Below are 17200 nucleotides of genomic sequence, written 5' to 3'. Positions count from 1 at the left end.
CCACATGTGTTTGATTAAAGTCATACAGACAGAGTGGAGGTAGTTCTATTGTTTGGGAGGACGAGGAGGAGTGGTGTTGATTTTGACGAGGTGGCAGCGGGAGGGCCCTGTGATGTCACGGAGGGTTTTATTGCAACGCAGTCGGGGGGGGGGGGGTGAGACGCTTTGGAAGTCGACACATCAGCATTGTGGAGGATTTTCACATATCCCACCACACACGCACAGACACACGCTCGCACACCAAAACACACTCGTGCTTACACGGACACTCGCACTGAAACGCACACGAGCACTCGTACTGACACACAGCTGTGTGTGCAGACACACACACACACACACACACACACACACACAGAGAAACACAGTGATACACGAGACTGTGAGACAGCGCCTCGCTAGAGCTCTCTCCCTGTGAGCCCAACAATGGCTACGACTGTTCTCTGACGCACAGAGACGTCGCTGAGCAGTTTCCAGGCGAGTGCTGGAGGCCCTTGGTAACCCCCGCCCCACACACACAAACTACTCCCCTTCCAAAGAGCCTGGCCACCGGCACCATTGGGGCCCTCTGATGAGAGATAAAAAGGGGCCGTTGTTGTTGCGGAGCAGGGGAGATGGACGCCTCTGTTTTTCTCCTTCTCTCTGCCTCTATCTCCCGACGCCCACGGAAGGGGAAGTAAGGAAATAAAGCCAAGCAGAGCCGAGGAAGAAAAGCACTGCGTTATGAGGCGTTCCACTGGCCCCCCACCACTTCTCTCTCCCTCCACCAGCCCCATCCCCAGCCCCCCAGCCTGGAGGAGTGGAGCAGAGAGAGAGAGAGAGAGAGGAGAGGGAGGGAGGGGAGGGGGGGGGCCAAGGCCATGTGATACGGAGAGCATGCGGGCACGGCTTCACCCCCAGGCAGAGCGAGCGGGGGCCTGCTGTGTCTCTCCTGCATGATTAATCTGGCTGAGGGGCAGGAGGACTGCCACAGCCCTGCCTGTGTGGTTAACTCCCTGCTCACCACGTCCTCACCATGTCCTCACATGCTCACGCTAGCACACACTCCGAGATGTACACCTAAACACACAAACACACTGGCTTGCACACACCTCTGTGGAGGACTGTAAAATACGGTCGATGGGAGACAGTGGATTCACCTGCATAGAGAGCTCAGATTCAGCCGTCTCCGAGGTCCTACCATACTGTAGCTGTACTTTGCTTTAGCCAGCCTCCCAAAGTCACAAACAGAGCAATATACTGTACATCCACTGTTCTTTCTACCTACGGACGGTTCCAGGCATGGCTACAGACATGAATAAAGAAGCTTTGAATTATTTATTTTTTAAGCCAACCTGTGGGAATGTCCACTGGACATGCGATGGTTTCATGACATGATGAGGGACCATGTGATTAGCCCCCAGGTCTGTGACCGTCGTCTCATGTGACCGTCATCTCATGTGATCACCCTTAGTCATGTGACCATCATCTCCTTTGTGTTTAAAATATATATATATATATATTTTTATAAGCGTCTACTTCACCCGAGGCAGACAGATAGATTTGTCATACTCCTCCTTGTCTCAGACAAGGGGCACCAGTTATGTCGTGGTCAAATCACAAATCACCATGACGGATACTCAGCACCTTCGACGTCGCCACGTTACTCAGATATTCGCACCAACTTGACGTGACACACAGACGCAATACAAAAATTAACGTATCCTTACAAACGGTGTCTTATATTTGGCCACTGGTCCGTTCTGGCGCTGTCCGGGCCTTGTGGTTAGGTGTTTTCAGGTTGGTGTAGAGGCCTAGCACAGCACGAGGCCAGTGACCAGGCAGCCATGCAGCCAGGCAGGCATAGGGTTAACCTCCTGCAGTACGCTCCGCATTGACTGGAAAGGAATGAAGTGTCAAGCGTGTTCTCACCGCAGCGAGACGGTCGAAACCCTGCCCCCCCCCCCCCCCCTCCAGCCGTCCCTCCACCCTCCTCCTCACCCCCCGCCCGCCTGCCCCCAGCAACCTCCCACAGCCGTGACCAAATTATTTTCTAGCCTCCCGAGATTCGCCTCGCCAGACAAAAATCTGCAGCGCAGCCCTGATTCAGTGCACAAACACGCAACCTCCCCTCGTCTCTCAACGCCTCTCTGCCGCCACTTTGAAGAAAATAGGCCTCTTTTTTTTTTTTTTTTTACAGGGCCTCCACTAGGATGGCTCTGTCTGTTTACACTCGACAGATTTAAATGCTCCCAAAAACAGCACCCACAAAATAACTCTGCCTCCTCTCTCGCTAGGGTCCACTCTCTCTCCCCTCTCTCTCACTCCATGTTTTTGTGGCTGTTTTAGGGTACCATGATTTTAGAATGCCGTGTCCAAAAAGTTGTTAATGACACAGTTAGTGACTCGATCTAAAAAGTGCCAGAGTGTAAAGGGCGAATGAGAGTACGAGAGCGAGAAAGGGAAACCAAGACAGAGTGAGGATGGACACCCGGTGATTGAGGGGAGAAGAGAGCAGGGGGGGGGGGGTATACAGAGAGAGGTGGAGAAAGAAAATAAGCCTCTCCAGTGAGTAGGACACACAGCCCTGCCAAACTGCTTTCAAAAAAAAAAAAAAAGCCCTCTGTTTTATTTATAGTGCGGTGTATCCATGGCAACCGGAGAGGTCAGGCAAGCTGGGTCTGCGCTTCACCCTGCTCTGGGGATTAGGATTTCACAGAGGTTCTCAGATGTGCGGAAGGTGGGCAAGAGCGGCTCGCTGCTCGCCGACGCAGGCAGCCCCGCTGCCTAGTGGGAAAGCTGGGCCCTCCGAGGGAAGAGAGGGGGAACAGCCAAGAGCCCAGGGAATTCTCTGGGAATAGCGATTTGGTGGTGTGTGTGTGTGGAGGGGGTAGACTCATTCGCATGGAGAGAGGTGTGGAGCCAGATTTAATGAGCTAGGCCCTGTTCCACAGAGTCCACTGGAGTTTGTTATGTATTAGGCTTTGTTTTTCACTCTCGTTTTCACCCAAATACAAGGACAACAAAAGGTCACACAAGGTCAGAGAAAGCCTTGTATCCGTCAAACTCGCCTTATGAATTATTTACACACACCTTCATTTACCCCTGGAAAGGTATCAGTCTTGGCTCTCTACACAAAACATAGATACACATACAGCAGCAGTTTTATTTTATTTTTATTTTATTTTACCTTTATTTAACCAGGCAAGTCAGTTAAGAACAAATTCTTATTTTCAATGACGGCCTGGGAACAGTGGGTTAACTGCCTGTTCAGGGGCAGAACGACAGATTTGTACCTTGTCAGCTCGGGGGTTTGAACTCGCAACCTTCCGGTTACTAGTCCAACGCTCTAACCACTAGGCTACCCTGCCGCCCCAGCAGTTAAAGGGGAGATGAAACAGTTCTGAAACAGGGTGGGAAAGTATTCAAACTCATTGTGACCCAATATAAGATTGAACAATGAAAGACCAAAGTGAAATTGTGATTCTCAGCAGAGTCATCCTGGGAGGGTCATTATCCACCCTGAGAGACCAACTGTGTTGGAGAGATGGTGCGCTGTCGTCACTGCACGTCCAACTGGAAGAAGGAGAGCTCTGTGAGGCAGGGAGGGACATTTTTGTGGCCTTGTTATTTTCATCCCGAGGACTGCGTGAGAGCGCCCTTCCAAATCCTGGCGTGGGAGCCAGTTGGAGGAGACCAGCGTGAGGGAGAGGGGAAGAGAGAGAGAGAGGGAACGAGAGAGACACGGGGAGTGGGGCGGGGGTTGGTTTGCCCTCCAAGAACTGCACCATGTGAGTATTAGTGTACAGACCAACAGATTCCTCTCTGGGGCATGGGACGCAGTCAGCGTTGCTAGGAGACAGGCATTGGGGCTAGTGATGCCGTGCGTGGAGGTTGATGGTCTAATATGGAACTGGGATGGAACTCACTCTACCACTAAACCCTGTCTAGGAGTCAATGTGACAGGAAAACAAGCAGCACAAGAGATGGGTGGCATCCCAATGCTGGAGTGTGTAATGTCTCGCCCTATCTCTAGGGGTCACCATCAACACCTGCGTCACATGGCTGGTTCAGCCAACATGGCCTCTGTGAGCTGTGACCACTCCAATAACTGTGGTTGCCAGGAAACCGTTGATGTTGCAATCACATGATGGCTGTTGTTGCCTGGGAGGGGGGTCGGTATGGCATTCTGGGAGAAGGCCACAGTTCACGGGGGAAGGAGGGGGGGGGGGGTGTCCATGTTTCTAGGAAATGAGCTCTGCCGGTGATGGCTGCGTGTTAGGTTGTTAGAGTGAGTGAGAGCGAGTGAAGCTAGCCAATCAAGTTCATTGAGCATGCCGGTCCAGAGCATGGAGATCAGGTCAGGGTTGTGCTCATTTTAATCCTCACCGACACTAGCTCAGATGACAGTGAGATTGAGGGGAAGACAGAGGGAAGTGAAGTATGTGAGGAACTCGGGAAGACCAAGGTCTGTGCAGCTCTGGCCTTTTCCCCAGACGAGGGAGGGAGCAGGTCGCGCCAGTGCAGACCATTCCAGCCTCTTTATGGAAGGGGACACAGCAGGAACACATTAAACTGTGCCCTGGGAACAAAGACCACACGTAGCCAGACCACTCACACACACACACACACACATACACCACACACCACACACACACACAGTCCATTAGCCATTCAGAATTCACACTGAGTAACACTGATACATACACAAACTCAGAGATTCTCCTAAATTAGTCTTTCAGTTTACACATATGATAATGAGAAGTAACTGTCAAATTTCAGTTACCCAATTTAGAAAAGACGGGTTGTGATAATCCCAGGTAGAAAAATTGCAATACGGTTATTACCCAGCAGCTCTGAGTTGTATCTGGTGTTTGCTGTAGGATGGAAAGTTAGGCAATTATCAACTGTTTTGTTATGATGACCAATCTGGCAATTTGGAAATGTTAGGTGTCTGAAGGTATTGAGTGTGTTTGATAATGCAGAGTTATCTGTCTGGGAGTGTTGGGGTGTCTGTCTGGTAGTGTTGGGGTGTCTGTCTGGTAGTGTTGGGGTGTCTGTCTGGTAGTGTTGGGGTGTCTGTGTGGTAGTGTTGGGGTGTCTGTGTGGTAGTGTTGGGACGTCTGTGTGGTAGTGTTGGGGTGTCTGTCTTGTAGTGTTGGGTTGTCTGTCTTGTAGTGTTGGGGTGTCTGTGTGGTAGTGTTGGGGTGTCTGTGTGGTAGTGTTGGGACGTCTGTGTGGTAGTGTTGGGGTGTCTGTCTTGTAGTGTTGGGGTGTCTGTCTTGTAGTGTTGGGGTGTCTGTGTGGTAGTGTTGGGGTGTCTGTGTGGTAGTGTTGGGATGTCTGTCTGGGAGTAGTGGGGTGTCTGTCTGGGCGTGTTGGGGTGTCTCTGGGAGTGTTGGGGTGTCTGTCTGGGAGTGTTGGGGTGTCTGTGTGGTAGTGTTGGGACGTCTGTCTGGGAGTAGTGGGGTGTCTGTCTGGTAGTGTTGGGGTGTCTGTGTGGGAGTGTTGGGGTGTCTGTGTGGGAGTGTTGGGGTGTCTGTCTGGGAGTGTTGGGGTGTCTGTCTGGGCGTGTTGGGGTGTCTGTCTGGGAGTGTTGGGGTGTCTGTCTGGGAGTGTTGGGGTGTCTGTCTGGGCGTGTTGGCGTGTCTGTCTGGGCGTGTTGGGGTGTCTGTCTGGGAGTGTTGGGGTGTCTGTCTGGGAGTGTTGGGGTGTCTGTCTGGGCGTGTTGGCGTGTCTGTCTGGGCGTGTTGGCGTGTCTGTCTGGGAGTGTTGGGGTGTCTGTCTGGGAGTGTTGGGGTGTCTGTCTGGGAGTGTTGGGGTGTCTGTCTGGGCGTGTTGGCGTGTCTGTCTGGGCGTCTGGGCGTGTTGGCGTGTCTGTCTGGGAGTGTTGGGGTGTCTGTCTGGGAGTGTTGGGGTGTCTGTCTGGGCGTGTTGGGGTGTCTGTCTGGGCGTGTTGGGGTGTCTGTCTGGGAGTGTTGGGGTGTCTGTCTGGGCATGTTGGGGTGTCTGTCTGGGAGTGTTGGGGTGTCTGTCTGGGAGTGTTGGGGTGTCTGTCTGAATGTGTTGGGGTGTCTGTCTGGGAGTGTTGGGGTGTCTGTCTGGGAGTGTTGGGGTGTCTGTCTTTGCAAGTTGGGGTGTCTGTCTGGGAGTGTTGGAGTGTCTGTCTGGGAGTGTTGGAGTGTCTGTCTGGGAGTGTTGGGGTGTCTGTCTGGGAGTGTTGGGGTGTCTGTCTGGGAGTGTTGGGGTGTCTGTCTGGGAGTGTTGGGGTGTCTGTCAGGTAGTGTTGGGGTGTCTGTCAGGTAGTGTTGGGGTGTCTGTCTGGGAGTGTTGGGTGTCTTTTGAGTGTTCAGTTATTTGTCTTTTGGGTTGTTGATCTAGTAATGTAGGGGTATATGTTGGGTTTGGGGTATATATCGGTTGGTGGGGTATCAGTCTGGTATAGTGAGTTGTTTGTCTGGTACAGAATTGAGTTAAGTGTCTGGTTTAGTGTTGAGTTTTGTGTCTGATATAGTATTGAGTTGTGTGTCTGGTATAGTATTGAGTTGTGGGTCTGGTACAGTGTTGAGTTGTGGGTCTGGTACAGTGTTGAGTTGTGGGTCTGGTACAGTGTTGAGTTGTGTGTCTGGTATAGTATTTGGTTGTGTGTCTGGTATAGTATTTGGTTGTGTGTCTGGTGTCGTATTTGGTTGTGTGTCTGGTATAGTATTGAGTTGTGTGTCTGGTATAGTATTTGGTTGTGTGTCTGGTATAGTATTTGGTTGTGTGTCTGGTATAGTATTGAGTTGTGTGTCTGGTATAGTGTTGAGTTGTGTGTCTGGTATAGTATTTGGTTGTGTGTCTGGTATAGTATTTGGTTGTGTGTCTGGTGTCGTATTTGGTTGTGTGTCTGGTATAGTATTGAGTTGTGTGTCTGGTATAGTATTTGGTTGTGTGTCTGGTATAGTATTTGGTTGTGTGTCTGGTATAGTATTTGGTTGTGTGTCTGGTGTAGTATTTGGTTCTGTGTCTTGTGTAGTATTGAGTTTTGTGCCTGGTATAGTGTTGAGTCCTGTGTCTGGTATAGTGTTAGGCTACTACGTGATACTCTAATTTTCCCTGTAACCATCATGAGGTTGCTAAAGTCTAGCCTATGAATGAAAGTTTACAACGTCGGTGCACACAGGTTGAGAGAATAATTTGAGGTGACAGACAGTAACACACATTCAATACCGCCTTGCACACTGTTTCCTTAATCTAGGTTTTCTGTGGTGTAATCATTTGTCCAAAAGTTGCAAAAGATAGTTTCTATTAGACAAATTCAGGTATGTTTATCCCAGTTTCGTTCCGTTTGCTTCTATTTACGAAACGTTTTTCAACCGAATCGGCGGAATGAATACACCCCTGGTCACGCGTAAACAAAGTTAACTTTCATAGCAGCCACGTGGTATTCCTTCTCGCCTCTATAAGTTCTCCCCCTCTCACCTTTTCTTCTCGTTTGTGGAGTTCAGTGCACATCACATCAGCTGTATGTGACCAGGCGAAAGAACCTTTCCAAGGTAACATAGCATCCCTCTGTTTGATCAGGGTGTTTGAGTAGGCTAAACTAGCTAACAGCATTCGCTAATTAAGTGAAACTGAAAGTGATTTTTTTTCTTGAAAGCTCTCTCTCTCTCTCTCTCTCTCTCTCTATATATATATATATATATATATAGATATACAGTGCCTTGCGAAAGTATTCGGCCCCCTTGAACTTTGCGACCTTTTGCCACATTTCAGGCTTCAAACACAAAGATATAAAACTGTATTTTTTTGTGAAGAATCAACAACAAGTGGAACACAATCATGAAGTTAGGTTGAAAAACGTTTCGTAAATAGAAGCAAACATACATACAGTGCTTTTGGGAAGTATTCAGACCCCTTGACGTTTTCCAAATATTGTTAATTAAGTTAAGTCTAAAATGGATTGTTGTTTTTTTCTCCCCTCATCAATCTACACACAATACCCTATAATGACAAAACATAAACAGGTTTTCAGATATTTTTGAAAATGGATTAAAAATAAAAAACTGATATCACATTTACATAACTATTAAGACCCTTTACTCAGTACTTTGTTAAACCACCTTTGGCAGCAATTACAGTCTTGAGTCTTGGGTATGACGCTACAAGCTTGGCATACCTGTATTTGGGGAGTTTCTCCCATTCTTCTCTGCAAATCCAATCAAGCTTTGTCACGTTGGATGCGGTGAGTCGCTGCACAGCTATTTTCAGGACTCTCCAGATCGGGTTCAAGTCAGGGCTCTGGCTGGGCCACTCAAGGACGTTCAGAGACTTGTCCCAAAGCCACTCCTGCGTGGTCTTGGCTGTGTGCTTAGGGTCGTTGTCCTGTTAGAAGGTGCACCTGAGCGCTCAGGAGCAGGTTTTCATCAAGGATCTCTCTGTACTTTGCTCCGTTTAGCTTTCCCTTGATCCTGACGAGTCTCCCAGTCCCTGCCGCTGAAAAACATTCCCACAGCATGATGATGCTGCCACCACCATGCTTCACCGCAGAGATGGTGCCAGGTTTCCTCCAGACTTGACGCTTGGCATTCAGGCCAAAGAGTTCATTCTTGGTTTCATCAGACCAGAGAATCTTGTTTCTCATTGTCTGAGAGTCCTTTAGGTGCCTTTTGGCAAACTCCAAGTGGGCTGTCATGTGCCTTTTACTGAGGAGTGGCTTCAATCTGGCCACAACTACTCACCACATTTCATGCACTGCAGTGCTAGCTAGCTGTAGCTTCTGCTTTCAGTACTAGATTAATTCTCTGATCCTTTGATTAGGTGGGCAACATGTCAGTTCATGCTGCAAGAGCTCTGATAGGTTGGAGGACGTCCTCCGGAAGTTGTCATAATTACTGTGTAAGTCTATGGAAGGGAGTGAGAACCATGAGCCTCCTAGGTTTTGTATTGAAGTCAATGTACTCAGAGGATGACGGAACTTAACTGTCCTCCTGCTACACCATGGTGCTACCCTACAGAGTGCTGTTGAAGCTACTGTAGACCTTCATTCAAAAACAGTGTGTTTAAATAAATTATTTGGTCACATTAATATATTTAGTATAGTTTTATCTTAAAATGAAAACTTTAAAATATATATATATATATTTTAAATCAAATTCACTGAGGAGTATGAATTTCTTAAACATTTAAATTGTAAAATATGTAACATTTTATTTTTATAAAATTTACTGAGGTGGATGGTCTACCCCTTCCTCCTCCGAGGAGCCTCCACTGGTATAGTGTTAAGCTGTGTCCAGTCTAAAAAGACGGAGCAGATAGGAGGTTTGGGGCTCCGGTTATCAGGAGTGACAGACACAAACGCCTCAGTGTGTTCCTCGGTAATTGGATCTGCACCATCCTGGTGCCCCCAAGACCCTAACCCTCCTGCTCTTGCTCCTTCTCCTCCTCCTGCTCTTCCTCCCACTCCTGCTCCTCCTTCTCCTGTTCCTCCTGCTCCTTCTTCTGCTCCTTCTTCTGCTCCTCCTCCTGCTCCTCCTTCTCCTGCTCTTTCTCCTCCTGCTCCTCCTCCTGCTCCTCCTCCTTCTCCTCCTGCTCCTTCTTCTGCTTCTGCTCCTTCTCCTCGTCCTCCTTTTCCCCCTCCTCCCTACACACAGCCCCTTCACCCCACCACACCACGCCAATCCCACACACATTAGATTTGATTGTTTTCGCATTAGACGTTCCGTATTCCCACCCTCTAGCTAATGCAATGCATCAGAGTTGTCCTTAATTATTTTCATCCACATCATCACGACAAGTTGGACATTTATTTGTGTTGGCTTTACGAGTTCTTTATTAGGTTACACTTTACCAGAGTCTCTTTAGTTCAGAAAGTATATTCATAGTTAGGTCCTCATTATTCTACTAACCCTAACCCAGATTACAACAAACTGGCTCAATTGCCAACCTAGTGACTCCCCAATGTTTTCTTTTGTAGTTTTCATTTTCTTGAAACAAAAACAAAACTTCTAGCCAGAATCGAGTGTTAAAACACAACCCGGAGGTTATCAACCAAACAGTTGGGAAACACTAACCAGTGGTGTAAATTAAAAATACTTTAAAGTACTACTTAATTAAGTGGTTTTTTGGTGTATCTGTACTTTACTATTAACATTTTTGACAGTTTTTTACTTTTACTTCCACTACATTCCTAAAGAAAATGATGTACTTTTTACTCCTTACATTTTCCCTGACACCCAGAAGTACTCGTTTTGAATGCTTAGCAGGACAGGGAAATGGTCTAATTCCCACATTTATCGAGAGAACATCCCAGGTCATCCCTACTGCCTCTGATCTAAACCACATGCTTTGTTTGTAAATTATGTCCGAGAGTGGGAGCATGCTACTGGCTAATTTATTTTTTTTTACTTGAAAATGTGGCCGTCCGCTTTGCCTAATATAAGGAATTTGAAAGGATTTGTGCTTTTACTTATGATACTTAAGTACATTTGAGCAATCACATTTACTTTTGATACTTAAGTATATTTAAAACCAAATACTTTTAGACTTTTACTTCAGTAGTTTTTTAACTCAGTGACATTCACTTTCACTTGAGTCATTTCTATTAAGGTATCTTTACTTTTACTCAAGTATGTCAATTGGGTACCATTTCCACCACTGACACTAACCACAACTTTCAACCAAAATCCTTATCATCTCCCACAGTGGTGTGTTACAGTAAAACAGGGACTAATGCATACTGGACCAATGCTGCCTCCAGGATACAGTATGTCTGTCTAATGCACCCCAATGCAGCACCAGAGCAATTTGGGCATAATTTGGGTAAGTCACAGAAGAAAGGTGTCTTTTGTTAACCGTAATAAGATGGGACACCTTTATTACATAAACTCCTACTGTTACCCTGTTCTGATACATTCATTCCTTACCTGTTCCCTCTACCTGTATTCATAATACTGTTCAGCATGCACTCTATGGGGATCAGACATTTTGCTTGGATGTTTCTCTAATTTGGTTTAGACAAGTGTCGTAATTCCGATTTTGGAAGACATATCTTGTGTGCGGCTACAAATGATTACAAATGAAAGTCAAATGATTTTGTGTTTGGTCTTAATTTTACTGTGTGACACTGTATCCAGCTGCTTCACTTGTAAACTCGAGGCAGAGGGATTAGTCCTCTCAAAATGGCTGACATTTTCCGCGAGAGCGTGGCTTGAGAACGCAGTGTCCCATTTCTCTGCCGCAGCTTGGGTCCTGCTCCTCTCAGTTTTCTCTCTCTACATCTCTCTCTTGTTCATATTGTCCAACGAATCTGTTTGACGTCGTTTCTCTTTTCCCCACCCAACACAATGAGCAGAGCTCACACCAGAGTCCAAAAGTCCAGAAGAAGCGCAGGGTGAGTGGGCGCCAGGCAGGCAGCTCTGCTCTGTGGGTCCAGAGAGACAGGCTCCAGCCAGCACTGTGAGAGAGAGGCTGAACTTGGTTCTGCTCCGGTTCTGGTGCTGGCTCACCGGCAGGCCCCCGCGGCTCGGGCCCCGCTCCAGGACGGGCGGCAGCAGAGCGGACAAAGGAGCTCAGTCTCTACAGGGGGTGTTGGGAGGGTGGGGGCGTTTTGAGGTGGTGGTGGTGGGGGGGGTGGTCTTATCCTCTCGGCTCAAACACACGCCACCAGCTGCTGCCCCCTTCCTGTGCTTTCATTAAAACAGACTCCCTCCTGCTCCACTGCGTAATCCAGACGGTTTACAGAATGTGGATGAGGTAAATATCTCTCTTTCTCTCTGTGTCCCCCATCTATTTCCTCATTCTTCTCTCCCGCTATAAATCTCACTTTGTACCTGGGTCTATCACTGGCTCTCCTCCCTCACTCTGTTTTAATGTTTCTTTCCTCTTCCAGTCCACTCCCCCAAATTCCTCTCTTTCTCCTTCTCTCTCTCAGTACAGGGGCCAGAGCAGAGAGAGGTGGGAGTAGCCAGCTGTACATGCTTCTTCCTCTGCATCATTACCGTACAATGAAATATCTGTGTGTGTGTGTGTGTGTGTGTGTGTGTGTGTGTTTTGCTGTGGCTGTGCTGCGGTGGTGAGAACGGCAGTCCGTTCTGTTCCATTGTGTGTGTCCATGGATCCTGTCAGAGCCTCAGTGTTTCCAGTGCTCAGCCCAAAGCCAAGCTGAAGCCAGGCACTGGCAGAGGGAGCTCCTGCAATGTAGGGCGCCCGGCAAGCTGGACGCAGGCAGAATATCAACGCTGCCTGCATGGCAGCCACTCCTCCTCCCAGCAGCCCACCTGCCGACTTGCGCGCTCCAAGAGGAGGGGGGAGGATAGGGTGGGGGACAGGCTGAAGGAAATTGGCAGGTAGTTTCCAGACCCACTTCCCCGCGTCGCGCCCAATTAATCAGAGCTGCATCCATGCTGGATGGACCCCTACCTCCAGGAGGGGGGTGGGGCGGGAGCCTGGGGTGAAGGGGTGTAAGAGAAAGAGAGTGCGGAGTGGAGAGTATGTTTGAGAGAGAGAGAGAGAGAGTTGTCAGTGCTGGGTTGATTCCAGACTCACAGTCAGAACTACAATCATGTGCGCCCTTCTCTGGCCCGCTGCTCTCGTCCTCTTCCAGAGTGCCCTCTGTGTTCCAGGATGGATCAGCCTGGCTCTCTTTCTCTCTCTGCTGGGCTTCTCTTTCCAGGCACAGGATCAGTTTTCAGCACCACCTGCGTAGCTGAGCGCCTCTATGTTTACTCCCCGTAGCTCCTAGCACACCTGGACTCAGGCTACCCCACCCCCTTTGATCTCTCCTCTCTGCTTTTACTTCCCTCCTGTTGTCCCCTGAGTGGCTGGATGTTGCTTCTCCTGTTTCACCAAGTTCTCGTTCTTCATTTTCATTTTCCTGACCAATAACGTGTCACCTGTGAGTGTATTTGAGTTGATGGTTGGGGTAGGGGGGCAATACATTCAAATGTGTGTGTTTGTGTGTTGCAGGTGTGTTTCGGGTGTGTGTGGCATCCATGTGTGTGTGGATCTGGCATGCATGTGTGTATGAGCACAGTATGTATATGTGAGCAGTGTGTGTGGCACACAGTGCTGCGTGGAGGCCGGTTGAGTCACGGCGTGGTGCGGTGCAGAGCGAAGAGGGGAGACAGCTGCCCTGACAGATGCCGGGAGGCAGAACCCCACTGGGGAGCAGGGGGAGGGAGCTGGCACTCTCTCACCCCAACGGAAACACCACAGGCTGCAGAGGAAGTGGGCAGGGGGACAAACCAGGGGACCCAGAGAGAGAGAGAGAGAGAGCATGTATGTTGAGGAGATCTGCTTGTGTGCTTGTTCATTTGAAAGAGTAAATCCATATCACTGGTATATTAATTATGAACTCCATTATTAATGGTAAAGCTAGTATGTGACATAATTACTCATATCTTTTGCAGAAGTACAAAGCATAGTAGCAGTGGTACTAATACAGTATTCATAGCGGTAGAGGTAGTGGTAGAGGTTGTGGTATAGGTAATGGTAGAGGTACTGGTAGAAATATAAGTAGTCGTAGAGTTACAGTAGTGGTAGAGGTTGTGGTAGAGGTGGTGGTAGTGATAAAGGTAGTGGTAGAGGTAATGGTAGAAATAGAAGTAGTGGTAGTGGTAGAGGTTGTGGTAGAGGTAGAGGTAGTGTTAGAGGTACAGTAGTGTTAGAGGTACAGTAGTGTTAGAGGTACAGTAGTGGTAGTGGTAGAGGTGTAGGTACAGGTAGTGGTAGTGGTACAGGTAGAGGTAGAGGTAGTGATAGTGGTAGAGGTGGAGGTAGAGGTAGTGGTAGAGGTATAGGTGTCGGTAGAGGTACAGGTCATGGTAGAGGTACGGTAGTGGTAGTGGTATAGGTGTAGGTAGAGGTACAGGTAGAGGTAGTGTTAGAAGTAGTGGTAGAGGTAGTGGTGGAGGTAGTGATAGTATTAGAAGTAAAGGTAGTGGTAGTGGTAGAGGAAGGGATAGTGTTAGAAGAGGTACAGTAGTGGTAGAGGTAGTGAAATAGGTAGTGACAATGATAGAGGTACTGGTAATGATAGAGGTAGTGATAGAGATAGTGGTAGAAATAGTGGTAGAGGTACAGTAGTGGTAGAGGTAGTGGTAGTGGTAGAGGTACAGTAGTGGTAGAGGTACAGGTAGAAATAGAAGTAGTGGTAGAGGTAGACATAGTGGTAGACATTGTGGTAGAGGTAGTGAAATAGGTAGTGACAATGATAGAGGTAGTGGTAATGATAGAGGTAGAAGTAGTGGAAGAGGTAGTGATAGATATAGTGGTAGAAATAGTGGTAGAGGTACAGTAGTGGTAGAGGTAGACATAGTGGTAGAGATAGTGGTAGAGATAGTGGTAGAGGTACAGTAGTGGTAGAGGTTGTGGTAGAGGTACAGGTAGAAATAGAAGTAGTGGTAGAGGTAGACATAGTGGTAGAGGTAGACATAGTGGTAGAGGTAGACATAGTGGTAGAGGTAGACATAGTGGTAGAGGTAGACATAGTGGTAGAGGTAGACATAGTGGTAGAGGTAGACATGGTGGTAGAGGTAGACATGGTGGTAGAGGTAGACATGGTGGTAGAGGTAGACATGGTGGTAGAGGTAGACATAGTGGTAGACATAGTGATAGAGGTAGTGGTAGAGGTAGTAGTAGAGGTAGTGGTAGAGCTCCAGGCAGAAATAGAAGTAGTGGTAGAGGTACAGTAGAGGTAGAGGTGTAGGTATAGGTAGTGGTAGAGGTAGTGATAGTGTTAGAGGTAGTGATATAGGTAGTGGCAGAGGTAGATGTATTGATAAATGTAGAGGTAGTGATAGAGATAGTGTTAGAAGTAGTGGTAGAGGTAAAGGTAGTGGTAGTGGTAGAGGAAGGGATAGTGTTAGAAGTAGTGGTAGAGGTACAGTAGTGGTAAAGGTAGTGGTAGTGGTAAAGGTAGTGATCGAGGTAGAGGTAGTGGTAGAGGTAGTGGTAGAGGTAGAGGTAGTAATAGAGGTAGTGATAGATGCAGTGGTAGTGTTAGAGGTAGCGGTAGTGGTAGAGGTACAGTAGTGGTAGAGGTACAGTAATGGTAGAGGTACAGTAGAGGTACAGTAATGGTAGAGGTACAGTAGAGGTACAGTAGTGATAGAGGTAGATGTACAGTAGTGATAGAGGTAGAGGTACAGTAGTGATAGAGGTAGAGGTACAGTAGTGGTAGAGGTACAGTAGTGGTAGAGGTACAGTAGTGATAGAGGTAGTGGTGGTGGTAGTGGTAGAGGTAGTGATCGAGGTAGAGTAGTGATAGTGGTAGAGGTAGTGAGAGGTAGTGATAGTGGTAGAGGCACAGTAGTGGTAGTGATAAAGGTAGAGGTACAGTAGTGGTATAGGTACAGTAGTGATAGAGGTAGAGGTACAGTAGTGATAGAGGTAGAGGTACAGTAGTGATAGAGGTAGAGGTACAGTAGTGATAGAGGTAGAGGTACAGTAGTGATAGAGGTAGAGGTACAGTAGTGATAGAGGTAGAGGTACAGTAGTGATAGAGGTAGAGGTACAGTAGTGATAGAGGTAGAGGTTGTGGTAGAGGTTGTGGTAGTGATCGAGGTAGAGGTTGTGGTAGTGATCGGGGTAGAGGTTGTGGTAGTGATCGAGGTAGTGTTAGAGGTAGGGGTAGAGGTAGTGATAGTGATAAAGGTAGAGGTAGTGGTAGTGATAGAGGTCGAGGTAGTGGTAGAGGTATTGATAGAGGTAGAGGTACAGTAGTGATAGAGGTAGAAGTACAGTAGTGATAGAGGTAGAGGTACAGTAGTGATAGAGGTAGAGGTACAGTAGTGATAGAGGTAGAGGTACAGTAGTGTTAGAGGTAGAGGTTGTGGTAGAGGTTGTGGTAGTGATCGAGGTAGAGGTTGTGGTAGTGATCGAGGTAGAGGTTGTGGTAGTGATCGAGGTAGAGGTAGTGTTAGAGGTAGTGGTAGAGGTAGTGATAAAGGTCGAGGTAGTGGTAGTGATAGAGGTCGAGGTAGTGGTAGAGGTATTGATAGAGGTAGTGGTACGGTAGTGGTAGAGGTAGTGTGTGGTGATAGAGGTATAGGTGACGGTAGAGGTATAGTAGTGGTGGAAGTAGTAATAGAGGTAGTGATAGTGTTCAAAGTGGTGGTAGAGGTACAGCAGTGGTTGAGGTTGGGATAGTGGTAGAGGTAGTGGTACTGTAGTGGTACAGTAGAGGTAGTGATAGAGGTAGAGGTTTTGATAGTGATAGAGGTAGAAGTAGTGGTGGTGATAGAGGTAGTGGTAGAGGTAGTGAACATAGTCTTAAAAGAGTCGTCCACCCCCAAATCTAATTTTGTCAGCCGTCTATACACTGAGTGCACGAAACATTAGGAATACCTTCGTAATCTTGATTTACACCCCCTTTAACCCTCAGAACAGCCTCAATTCGTTGGGGCATGGACGCTACAAGGTGTCCAAAGCATTCCAAAGGGATGCTGGCCCATGTTGACTCCAATGCTTTCCACACTTGTGTCAAGTTGACTGGATGTCCTTTGGGTGGTGGGTCATTCTTGATACATACAGGAAACAGTTGAGCGTGAAAACCCCAGCAATGTTGCAGTTCTTGATACACTCAAACTGGTGTGCCTGGCACCTACTACCATACCCTGTTCAAAGGCACTTAAATATTTTATCTTGCCCATTCACACTCTGAATGGCACACATACACAATCCATGTCTCAAGGCTTAGAAATCTTTCTTCAACCTGTCTCCTCCCCTTCATCTACACTGATTGAAGTGGATTTAACAAGTGACATCAATAAGGGATCATAGCTTTCACCTGGATTCACCGGGTCAATCTATGTCGTGGAAATAGCAGTTGTTCCTAACATTTTGTACACTCAAAAAGTGGCGTAGTCATTTTCCACGCCATCTGTTGTGTCGATCCTGTTACATGCAATAGAAGACAGATCCCGTTACATGCAACAGAATCACTCTTTGGGTTTCAATCGCAAACGATTGGGAAAGATTGGGCACCATGAAATTCCAGCCCCGAGTCTCCTAAGTCGACATCCATCTCAAAGTTACACGTGACTGGTTCGTCCCTTTCATTGATGCGACTTCATGATTTGACCTCTGCATTAGAAGCCCGAAAGTACTGATAGAGGTGAACAACACATCATCGTGTTCATGGAAGTGCAAGTGATTTTTACCTGAAGAAAACCCGTATACAGCGGGATCAACGGGACAGCTGCTGGGGAACGTGGACTGAGTCGACTTCGCACTTTAAAGA

Source organism: Oncorhynchus mykiss, chromosome 10, assembly GCF_057628025.1.
Source record: "Oncorhynchus mykiss isolate SJ-2025 chromosome 10, ASM5762802v1, whole genome shotgun sequence".
Lineage (NCBI taxonomy): Eukaryota > Metazoa > Chordata > Actinopteri > Salmoniformes > Salmonidae > Oncorhynchus > Oncorhynchus mykiss.
The sequence above is the reverse complement of the archived record's forward strand: the minus strand, read 5'-3'. Positions refer to the sequence as shown.